The sequence below is a fragment of the Mustela lutreola genome, chromosome 5 (genome assembly GCF_030435805.1).
Source record: "Mustela lutreola isolate mMusLut2 chromosome 5, mMusLut2.pri, whole genome shotgun sequence".
Lineage (NCBI taxonomy): Eukaryota > Metazoa > Chordata > Mammalia > Carnivora > Mustelidae > Mustela > Mustela lutreola.
In genome coordinates, this window is record NC_081294.1 from 158664691 (window position 1) to 158677174 (window position 12484).

General features: G+C 39.6%; 1 non-coding gene across 1 annotated transcript; it reads left to right on the top strand.

Annotated features, from left to right (window-relative positions):
* The first annotated feature begins 1721 nt into the window (after positions 1-1721).
* Positions 1722-1825, top strand: LOC131832867 (U6 spliceosomal RNA). The gene has a single exon (XR_009354223.1). It is a non-coding gene; the product is annotated as a U6 spliceosomal RNA (small nuclear RNA).
* The last annotated feature ends 10659 nt before the right edge of the window (positions 1826-12484 follow it).

Sequence of the window (12484 nt, forward strand, 5' to 3'; positions counted from 1 at the left end):
CACTTAGTATAATACCTTCAAGATACATCCATGCTGTTGTAAATGGCAGTATTTCTTAATTTTTCATGGTTAAGTAATATTCCATAGTATATATTTACCATACTTATTTTATTCATTCATCCATTAATGGATACTGAAGTTATTTCCATCTCTTGCTTAGAGTTAATAATTTTATAATAAACATAAGAATGCAGATATGTCTTTGAACAGTGACTTCGTTTCCTTTAGATATATATCTAGAAGTGGGATTACTGAATCATATGTTAATTTTACTATTAATAATATGAATAATCTCCATACTGTTTTCCATACAAATTTATATCCCTATCACAGTGCATAAGTTCCCCATTTTCCCCAGTATTTACCAAAATTTGTTAGTTTCAATTTTTTGTAGTATATATTCTAATAGGTAGTAATATCTTGCTGTGTTTTTCAGAGGTAAACAACAAAACAACAACATAATGACTTTGCCCTGAGTTTTTTACGTTGAGCACTTTTTAATGCTCCTGTTGGGCATTTATATAACTTTTTTGAAAAAAAAAAAGTCTATTGAGATCCTTTTGCTATTTTTTTAATTATATATTTTTTTCAATTTGTATCTGTTGGTTATTAACCTCTTTTCAGATATAAGATTTGTAAGTATTTTCTTACATTCTGTGGATTGTGTTTTCGTTCTCTCTCTCTTTTTTTTTTTTGGCAATGCAGAAATTTTAGTTTGATGTAATACCATTTATTTATTTTTGCTTTTTTTGCTTGTGTTTTTGGTCTGGTATCCAAAAAACTATTGGCAAGACCAATGTCAAGGAGAATTTTTCCTATGTTTTCCTTTGGGAAATTTAGTTTCATGCATCACCTTTAAGTCTTTAATCTATTTCAAGTTAAGACTTATGAGTGATATAAGGTTCCAGTTTCATACTGTTTATGTGACTATTTAGTTTTAAATATCATTTATTGAACAGACTATCTTTACCTATTACATATGTTGGCCCCAGTCAAATATTAGGTGACTGTATGAAAGGATTTATTTCTGGACTCTTAATTCTGTTCTACTTGTTTATTGGTCTGTTTTTATGCCAGTATACTTTATTGTTTGGAGCATGAAGGCTTTGTAGTATAGTTTCAAATCAAGAAGTGTAATTTCTCTTCTTCATTCTTTCTCAGAACTGCTTTGATTATTTGTTGTCTTTTATGGTCTCATATAAATTTTAGGATTCTTTACTTACTTCTGTAAAAAAATAATATCGGATGTTTTTTAAGATTTTTAATTTATTTATTTGACAGAGAGAGATGACAAGCAGGCAGAGAGGCAGGCAGAGAGAGAAGAGGAAGCAGGCTTCCTGCTGAGCAGAGAGCCTGATTTGGGGCTCGATCCCAGGACCCTGGAATCATGACCTGAGCCGAAGGCAGCGGCTTAACCCACTGAGCCACCCAGGCGCCCCTAACATTGGATTTTTGGTAGGAATTGGATTTACAGATGGTTTTCGGTAGTATGGACATTTTAACAATGTTCATTCTTACCATTCATAAATATGAGCTATCTTTCCATTTGTGTCTCCTTCAATTTCTTTATCAATGTCATAGTTTATGGAGTACAGATCTTTCATCTTCTTAGTTAAATCTATTCCTAAGTATTTTTTTATTTTTGATGCTATTGTGAATTAGATTGTTTTCTTTATTTTTTCAGATAGTTCATCATTAGAGTGTTAAAATGCTCTGGTCTTGTGCTTACTTTGGCAGCACATATACTAAAATTGGAATGATGCAGAGATTAGCGTGATCACTGAACAAGGATGACATGAAAAACTGGGAAGCATTCCATATTAAAAAAAATGAAACAAAACAAAATTCTTGTCTTTATATATTGATCTTGTATTTAGCAGCTTTACTAAATTTGTTTATTCAAATTTTTTTTTGTGAAGTTTTTGGGTTTTTTTACATGTAAGTTCATGTTATCCAAAAAAAGAAAATTTTACATCTTCTTTTTTTTTTTTTGGAGTCTCTTATTTCTTTGAGTTCCTTGTTCTCTGGCTAGGATATCCAGTACTATGTCATGACAGTAGTGAAAGTGGACACACTTGTCTTTTCTCTGATCTTTTTTTTTTTTTATTTTTTTTATTTTTTAATTTTTTATTTTTTATAAACATATATTTTTATCTCCAGGGGTACAGGTCTGTGAATCACCAGGTTTACACACTTCACAGCGCTCACCAAATCACATACCCTCCCCAATGTCCATAATCCCACCCCCTTCTCCCAAACCCCCTCCCCCCGGCAACCCTCAGTTTGTTTCGTGAGATTAAGAGTCACTTATGGTTTGTCTCCCTCCCAATCCCATCTTGTTTCATTTATTCTTCTTCTACCCACTTAAGCCTCCATGTTGTATCACCACTTCCTCATATCAGGGAGATCATATGATAGTTGTCTTTCTCTGCTTGACTTATTTCGCTAAGCATGATACGCTCTAGTTCCATCCATGTTGTTGCAAATGGCAAGATTTCATTTCTTTTGATGGCTGCATAGTATTCCATTGTGTATATATACCACATCTTCTTGATCCATTCATCTGTTGATGGACATCTAGGTTCTTTCCATAGTTTGGCTATTGTGGACATTGCTGCTATAAACATTCGGGTGCATGTGCCCCTTTGGATCACTACATTTGTATCTTTAGGGTAAATACCCAATAGTGCAATTGCTGGGTCATAGGGCAGTTCTATTTTCAACATTTTGAGGAACCTCCATGCTGTTTTCCAGAGTGGCTGCACCAGCTTGCATTCCCACCAACAGTGTAGGAGGGTTCCCCTTTCTCCGCATCCTCGCCAGCATCTGTCATTTCCTGATTTGTTGATTTTAGCCATTCTGACTGGTGTGAGGTGATATCTCATTGTGGTTTTGATTTGTATTTCCCTGATGCCGAGTGATATGGAGCACTTTTTCATGTGTCTGTTCGCCATCTGGATGTCTTCTTTGCAGAAATGTCTGTTCATGTCTTCTGCCCATTTCTTGATTGGATTATTTGTTCTTTGGGTGTTGAGTTTGCTAAGTTCTTTATAGATTCTGGACACTAGTCCTTTATCTGATATGTCGTTTGCAAATATCTTCTCCCATTCTGTCAGTTGTCTTTTGATTTTGTTAACTGTTTCCTTTGCTGTGCAAAAGCTTTTGATCTTGATGAAATCCCAGTAGTTCATTTTTTCCCTTGCTTCCCTTGCCTTTTGCGTAGTTCCTAGGAAGATGTTGCTGCGGCAGAGGTCGAAGAGGTTGCTGCCCGTGTTCTCCTCAAGGATTTTGATGGATTCCTTTCGTACATTGAGATCCTTCATCCATTTTGAGTCTATTTTTGTGTGTGGTGTAAGGAAATGGTCCAATTTCATTTTTCTGCATGTGGCTGTCCAATTTTCCCAACACCATTTATTGAAAAGGCTGTCTTTTTTCCATTGGACATTCTTTCCTGCTTTGTCGAAGATTAGTTGACCATAGATTTGAGGGTCTATTTCTGGGCTCTCTATTCTGTTCCATTGATTATGTGTCTGTTTTTGTGCCAGTACCATGCTGTCTTGATGATGACAGCTTTGTAATAGAGCTTGAAGTCCGGAATTGTGATGCCACCAACGTTGGCTTTCTTTTTCAATATCCCTTTGGCTATTAGAGGTCTTTTCTGGTTCCATATAAATTTTAGCATTATTTGTTACATTTCTTTGAAAAAGATGGATGGTACTTTGATAGGAATTGCATTAAATGTGTAGATTGCTTTAGGTAGCATAGACATTTTCACAATATTTATTCTTCCAATCCAGGAGCATGGAACATTTTTCCATTTGTTTGTGTCTTCCTCAATTTCTTTCATGAGAACTTTATAGTTTTCTGAGTATAGATTCTGTGTCTCTTTGGTTAGGTTTATTCCTAGGTATCTTATGGTTTTGGATGCAATTGTGAATGGGATTGACTCCTTAATATCTCTTTCTTCTGTCTTGCTGTTGGTGTAGAGAAATGCAACTGATTTCTGTGCATTGATTTTATATCCTGACACTTTACTGAATTCCTGTATAAGTTCTAGCAGTTTTGGAGTGGAGTCTTTTGGGTTTTCCACATATAGTATCATATCATCTGCGAAGAGTGATAATTTGACTTCTTCTTTGCCGATTTGGATGCCTTTAATTTCCTTTTGTTGTCTGATTGCTGAGGCTAGGACCTCTAGTACGATGTTGAATAGCAGTGGTGATAATGGACATCCCTGCCGTGTCCTGACCTTAGCGGAAAAGCTTTCAGTTTTTCTCCATTGAGAATGATATTTGCGGTGGGTTTTTCATAGATGGCTTTGATGATATTGAGGTATGTGCCCTCTATCCCTACACTTTGAAGAGTTTTGATCAGGAAGGGATGTTGTACTTTGTCAAATGCTTTTTCAGCATCTATTGAGAGTATCATATGGTTCTTGTTCTTTCTTTTATTGATGTGTTGTATCACATTGACTGATTTGCGGATGTTGAACCAACCTTGCAGCCCTGGAATAAATCCCACTTGGTCGTGGTGAATAATCTTTTTAATGTACTGTTGAATCCTATTGGCTAGTATTTTGTTGAGTATTTTCGCATCTGTGTTCATCAAGGATATCGGTCTATAGCTCTCTTTTTTGGTGGGATCCTTGTCTGGTTTTGGGATCAAGGTGATGCTGGCCTCATAAAATGAGTTTGGAAGTTTTCCTTCCATTTCTATTTTTTGGAACAGTTTCAGGAGAATAGGAATTAGTTCTTCTTTAAATGTTTGGTAGAATTCCCCCGGGAAGCCCTCTGGCCCTGGGCTTTTGTTTGTTTGGAGATTTTTAATGACTGTTTCAATCTCCTTACTGGTTATGGGTCTGTTCAGGCTTTCTATTTCTTCCTGGTTCAGTTGTGGTAGTTTATATGTTTCTAGGAATGCATCCATTTCTTCCAGATTGTCAAATTTATTGCCGTAGAGTTGCTCATAGTATGTTCTTATAATAGTTTGTATTTCTTTGGTGTTAGTTGTGATCTCTCCTCTTTCATTCATGATTTTATTTATTTGGGTCCTTTCTCTTTTCTTTTTGATAAGTCGGGCCAGGGGTTTATCAATTTTATTAATTCTTTCAAAGAACCAGCTCCTAGTTTCGTTGATTTGTTCTATTGTTTTTTTGGTTTCTATTTCATTGATTTCTGCTCTGATCTTTATGATTTCTCTTCTCCTGCTGGGCTTAGGGTTTCTTTCTTGTTCTTTCTCCAGCTCCTTTAGGTGTAGGGTTAGGTTGTGTACCTGAGACCTTTCTTGTTTCTTGAGAAAGGCTTGTACCGCTATATATTTTCCTCTCAGGACTGCCTTTGTTGTGTCCCACAGATTTTGAACCGTTGTATTTTCATTATCATTTGTTTCCATGATTTTTTTCAATTCTTCTTTAATTTCCCGGTTGACCCATTCATTCTTTAGAAGGATACTGTTTAGTCTCCATGTATTTGGGTTCTTTCCAAACTTCCTTTTGTGGTTGCGTTCTAGCTTTAGAGCATTGTGGTCTGAAAATATGCAGGGAATGATCCCAATCTTTTGATACCGGTTGAGTCCTGATTTAGGACCGAGGATGTGATCTATTCTGGAGAATGTTCCATGTGCACTAGAGAAGAATGTGTATTCTGTTGCTTTGGGATGAAATATTCTGAATATATCTGTGATGTCCATCTGGTCCAGTGTGTCGTTTAAGGCCTTTATTTCCTTGCTGATCTTTTGCTTGTATGACCTGTCCATTTCAGTGAGGGGAGTGTTAAAGTCCCCTACTATTATTGTATTATTGTTGATGTGTTCCTTTGATTTTGTTATTAATTGGTTTATATAGTTGGCTGCTCCCACGTTGGGGGCATAGATATTTAAAATTGTTAAATCTTCTTGTTGGACAGACCCTTTGAGTATGATATAGTGTCCTTCCTCATCTCTTATTATAGTCTTTGGCTTAAAATCTAATTGATCTGATATAAGGATTGCCACTCCTGCTTTCTTCTGATGTCCATTAGCATGGTAAATTCTTTTCCACCCCCTCACTTTAAATCTGGAGGTGTCTTCGGGCTTAAAATGTGTTTCTTGGAAGCAACATATAGATGGGTTTTGTTTTTTTATCCATTCTGATACCCTGTGTCTTTTGACAGGGGCATTTAGCCCATTCACATTCAGGGTAACTATTGAGAGATGTGAATTTAGTGCCATTGTATTGCCTGTAAGGTGACTGTTACTGTATAGGTCTCTGTTCCTTTCTGATCTACCACTTGTAGGCTCTCTCTTTGCTTAGAGGACCCCTTTCAATATTTCCTGTAGAGCTGGTTTGGTATTTGCAAATTCTTTCAGTTGTTGTTTGTCCTGGAAGCTTTTAATCTCTCCTTCTATTTTCAATGATAGCCTAGCTGGATATAGTATTCTTGGCTGCATGTTTTTCTCGTTTAGTGCTCTGAAAATATCATGCCAGCTCTTTCTGGCCTGCCAGGTCTCTGTGGATAAGTCAGCTGCCAATCTAATATTTTTACCATTGTATGTTACAGACTTCTTTTCCCGGGCTGCTTTCAGGATTTTCTCTTTGTCATTGAGACTTGTAAATTTTACTATTAGGTGACGGGTTGTGGGCCTATTCTTATTGATTTTGAGGGGCATTCTCTGAACCTCCTGAATTTTGATGCTCGTTCCCTTTGCCATATTGGGGAAATTCTCCCCAATAATTCTCTCCAGTATACCTTCTGCTCCCCTCTCACTTTCTTCTTCTTCTGGAATCCCAATTATTCTAATGTTGTTTCGTCTTATGGTGTCACTTATCTCTCGAATTCTCCCCTCGTGGTCCAGTAGCTGTTTGTCCCTCTTTTGCTCAGCTTCTTTATTCTCTGTCATTTGGTCTTCTATATCACTAATTCTTTCTTCTGCCTCATTTATCCTAGCAGTTAGAGCCTCCATTTTTGATTGCACCTCATTAATAGCTTTTTTGATTTCACCTTGGTTAGATTTTAGTTCTTTTATTTCTCCAGAAAGGGCTTTTATATCTCTCGAGAGGGTTTCTCTCATATCTTCCATGCCTTTTTCGAGCCCGGCTAGAACCTTGAGAATTGTCATTCTGAACTCTAGATCTGACATATTACCGATGTCTGTATTGATTAGGTCCCTAGCCTTCGGTACTGCCTCTTGTTCTTTTTTTTGTGTTGAATTTTTCCGTCTTGTCATTTTGTCCAGATAAGAGTAAATGAAGGGGCAAGTAAAATACTAAAAGGGTGGCAACAACCCCAGGAAAATATGCTTTAACCAAATTAGAAGAGATTCAAAATCGTGAGTGGGGAGAAAGGGGATAAAAAGAGGTTCAAAAAGGAAGAAAGAAAAAAGAAAAAAAAAAAAAAAAAGAAAAGAAAAGAATATTTTTAAAGAAAGAAAACACCTTTCAGAAAGTGGTTGTTTTTCTGTTTCCAGAATTGCTGTTCTTCTTCTCTTCGATCTGCCGATGGATTTTCAGGTGTTTGCAATCTTTAGATAAGCTATCTAGCTGATCTCCGGCTAGCTGAAGCAGTCTCAGCTTGCTACTTCTCCGCCATCTTGACTCCTCCCCTTTTCTCTGATCTTTAAGGGGAAAACTTTCAAACGTTTTTGATTGAATATGAGATTAGCTCTGGGCTTGCAATATGTGTTTTTTTCTTTAATGGATTTTTAAAATTATTTTTTAAAATTTTTTATAACCATATGTGTTTTTATCCCTAGGTGTACAGGTCTGTGAATCACCAGGTTTACACATTTCACAGCACTCACCATCACTCACCATAGCACCTGCCCTCCCCAATGTCCATACCCCCACCATCCTCTCCCAACACACCTCCCCCCCAGCAACCCTCAGTCTGTTTTGTGAGATTCAGTCTTTTATGGTTTGTCTCCCTCCCAATCCCATCTTCTTTTATTTTTCTTTTCATATGCCCGAAACCGCCTATGTTGCAACTCCACTTCATCATATCAGGGAGATCATATGATAGTTATTTTTCTCAGATTGATTTATTTCGCCAAGCATAATACCCTCTAGTTCCATCCACGTCATCACAAATAGCAGGATTTCATTTCTTTGGATGGCTGCATAGTATTCCATTGTACATATATACCACATCTTATTTATTGATTCATCATCTGTTGAAGGACATTTAGGTTCTTTCCATGGTTTAACTATTGTGGACATTGCTGCTATAAACATTTGGGTGCATGTGACCCTTCAGAATGCCACGTTTGTATCTGTAGGGTATATACCCGGTACTACAAGCACTGGGTCATAGGGTAGTTGTATTTTCAGCTTTTTGAGGCAGCTCCACGCTGTTTACCAGAGTGGTTGCACCAGCTTGCATTCCCACGTACAGTGTAGGAGGGTTGCCCTTTCTCCACATCCTCGCCAGCATCTGTCATTGACTGACTTGTTCATTTTAGCCATTCTGAAAGGTGTGAGGTGGTATCTCATTCTGGTTTTGATTTGTATTTCCCTGATGCCGACTGATGTGGAGCATTTTTTCATGTGTCTGTTGGCCATTTGGATGTATTCTTTGCAGAAATGTCTGTTCATGTCCTCTGCCCATTTCTTCATTGGATTATTTGTTCTTAGGGTGTTGAGTTTGATTAGCTCTTTATAGATTTTGGATACTGGCCCTTTATCTGGTATGTCATTTGCAGATATCTTCTCCCAGATAACTTCTGACAGTCATCTTTTGGCTTTGTTAACTGTTTCCTTTGCTGTGCAAAAGCTTTTTGATCTGATGAAATCCCAAGAGTTCATTCTTGCCCTTGCTTCCCTTGCCTTTGGCGATGTTCCTAGGAAGTTGCTGCTGCTGAGGTCAAAGAGGTTGCTACCTGTTCTCTCCTCAAGGATTTTGATGGATTCCTTTCTCACATTATGCTTCTTCATCCATTTCCAGTCTATTTTCATGTATGGTGTAAGGAAATGATCCAATTTCTTTTTTCTGCATGTGGCTGTTCAATTTTCCAAATTTTCTCTTTGTTGAAGAGGCTTTTTTCCTTGGACATTCCTTCCTGCTTTGTTGACAATTAGTTGTCCATAGAGTTGAGGGTGTATTTCTGGGCTCTCTATTCTGTTCCATTGATCTATGTCTGTTTTGGGGACAGTTCCCTACTATCTTGATGATGACAACTTTGTAATAGAGCTTGAGGTCTGGAATTGTGATGCCAACAACTTTGGCTTTCTTTTTCAATATTCCTCTGGCTATTCGAGGTATTTTCTGGTTCCATATATATTTTAGGATTATTTGTCCCATTTCTTTGGAAAAAATGGATGGGATTTTGATAGGGATTGCATTAAATATGTAGATTGTTTTAGGTAGCATAGACATTTTTACAATATTTGTTCTTCCAATACAGGAGCATGGAACATTTTTATTTCTTTGAGTCTTCAATATCTTTCATGAGCACTTTAGAGTTTTCTGAGTATAGATTCTTTGTCTCTTTGGTTGGGGTTATTCCTAGGTATCTTAGTGTTTGGGGTGCAATTGTAAATGGGATTCACTCCTTAATTTCTATTTCTTCAGTCTTGTTGGTTTAAAAAAATGCAACCAATTTCTCTGCATTGATTTTATAACCTGACACTTTACAGAATTCCTATACAAGTTATAGCAGATTTGGAGTGGAGTCCTTTAAGTTTTCCACATACATTATCATATCATCTGAAAACAGGGATAGTTTGACTTCTCTTTTGCCAATTTGGCAAAATTTGGATGTCTTTAATTCCTTTTTGTTGTCTGATTGCTGAGGCTAGGACTTCTAGTACGATGTTGATTAGCAGTGGTGATAACAGACATCCCTGCCGTGTTCCTGACCTCAGCAGAAAGTATTGTTTTTCTCCATTGAGAATGGTATTTGCAGTGGGTTTTTCATAGATGGCTTTGATAATATTGATAATATGTGCCCTCTATCCCTACACTTTGAAGAGTTTTAATCAGGAAGGGATACTGCACTTTGTCAAATGCTTTTTCAGCATCTATGGAGAGTATCATATGGTTCTTGTTCTTTCTTTTATTGATGTGTTGTATCACATTGATTGATATGCAGATGTTGAACCAACCTTGTAGCCCTGGAATAAATCCCACTTGGTCGAGGTGAATAATCCTTTTAATGTACTGTTGAATACTCTTGGCTAGTATTTTGGTGAGAATTTTCGCATCTGTGTTCATCAAGGATATTGGTCTGTAGTTCTCTTTTTTGATGGGATCCTTGTCTGGTTTTGGGATCAATGTGATGCTGGCCCCAGTAAAAAAGAGTTTGGAAGTTTTCCTTCCATTTCTATTTTTTTGGAACAGTATCATGAGAATAGGAATTAATTCTTCTTTAAATGTTTGGTAGAATTCCCCTGGGAAGCCATCTGGCACGGGGCTTTTGTTTGTTGGAGATTTTTGATGACTGTTTCAATCTCCGTACTGGTTATGGGTCTGTTCAGGTTTTCTATTTCTCCCTGGTTCAGTTGTGGTAGTTTATATGTCTCTAGGAATGTATCCATTTCTTCCAGATTGTTGAATTTGTTGGCGTAGAGTTATTCATAGTATGTTCTTATGATTGTTTGTATTTCTTTGGTGTTGGTTGTTCTCTCTCCTCTTTCATTCATGATTTTATTTATTTGGGTTCTTTCTCTTTCCTTTTTGATAAGTCTGGAAAGGGGTTTATCAATCTTATTAATTCTTTCAAAGAACCAGCTCCTAGTTTCGTTGATTTGTTCTATTGTTTTTTTTGTTGTTGTTGGTGGTGGTGTTTTTTTGTGGTTTTTGTTCCTTTGTTTATTTGTTTCTATTTCATTGATTTCTGCTCTGTTCTTTATTATTCCTCTTCTCCTGCTTGGTTTAGGCTTTCTTGGTGCTCTTTCTGCAACTCCTTTAGGTGTAGGGTTATGTTGTGTATTTGAGATCTGAGAGAGAAGCGTGGTTGCATACGACTGTCGCTGCGCTCCTCAGGAGCAAGTCTGGGGAAGGTGCAGCACGCCGCCCCCAGAGAAGAGAAGGAGCCGTTGGCCTTGTGGTCGGGATAAGGTCTGGAAGCAAGATAGCCTGCCGTGGTAGGAACAGCAGGCCAGTGGCAAGACAAGTGTCACCCCCTCCCTGTGCGGAGAGACGAATCCTGGCTGCTAAGGAGACATGAGGGGACGACAAGGGCAAGGACGGGTGCTCCACTCTGAGGAAGGAGTCTGGGCAGAAGGCAGACCTGTCCTGTGCCTCTGGTCCCAAGGGGACAGCATCTCCTTGACCACCTGTCCTTAGGGCAGACTTGGGCTTGCTACCTGGCACCATACCCAGAAAACGCAGAAACAGCTCCCTCGAGAAACGCGCAGTTAGATGCCATCTTCCTCCAAGATGTGACAGCGTTGGTGGCAGGGGGTGTGCCGGGAAAAGAGTAGGGACAAACCTCGAAAGCTCCCCATTCCAGGAACGGGCAGTGTTCAGGGATCCTGTCTCCTCTCCTCTCAGTGAGGAAGGCACTGACCTAGTCCGCGAGTCCGCCTGAAGGCCAGTGCCAAGGCCAAGTGTTGCCTACACCGGGAGATGGTAGTGTGCATATAGTGCCATGCTAGGCCACGCACGCTGCTGCAGGGTTGTGGCTGTGTCTGCTAAGTTCGGCCTGGCAGGGTGAACCCAAGGCGCCAACATGGAGCCCGGGAAAGCAAGGCCCAAGGGGCACCAGCTCTCCCGCAGCTCTTCTTCCCTGAAGCGACAGAGTGAACACCCAAGCCTTGCTGAGGAAAGAGCAGCGAAGTGCCATTTGCGCAAAGCTGAAAAGCACTGCGAAAGCATAGCAGTCGCTGGGAAATCAGAGTCGGTTCTGTGGGCTGCTGGTGCTGCTTGACTTAGACTAGTATTCGCAGCATGGCGGGAGAAACCTGCATAGAGCGAAAGCCTCTTAGTCAGGGCATCCCTTCTGGGAAAGCACAGCATTCTTTGGAAATCAGAGTCCGGACTCTGGGATGCTGCATTTTCCGTCACAGAGCTAGTCCCCACAACACGTTGTAATAAACCCGCATGGAGCGAAATATTCTTTGCCCTAGCATCCCCTCTGCCTGAGAGAAAAGCATGGTTGCACACGTATGTCACCGCGCTCCCCAGGAGCAAGTGTGGGAAGACGCAGCACGCCGGCCCCGGGGAAGAGAAGGAGCCTTTGGCCTTGGGGTCGGGAAACGCTCGGGAAGCAGGATAGCCTGCCGTGGCACGAACAGCAGGCCGGTGGCAAGACAAATGTCACCCGCTCCTTGTGCGGAGAGATGGTAGCCTGGCTGCTAAGGAGACATGAGGGAACGACTAGGGCAGGGGCGCATGCTCCACTCTGAGGAAGGAGTCTGGGCAGAAAGCAGGCCTGTCCTGTGCCTCTGCTCACAAGGGGACAGCATCTCCTTGCCACCTGTCCCAAGGTCAGGCTTGGGCTTGCCACCAGGTGCCAAACACGGAATTCGCAGAAACAACCCCATGGAGAAACGGGCAGTCAGATGCCGTCT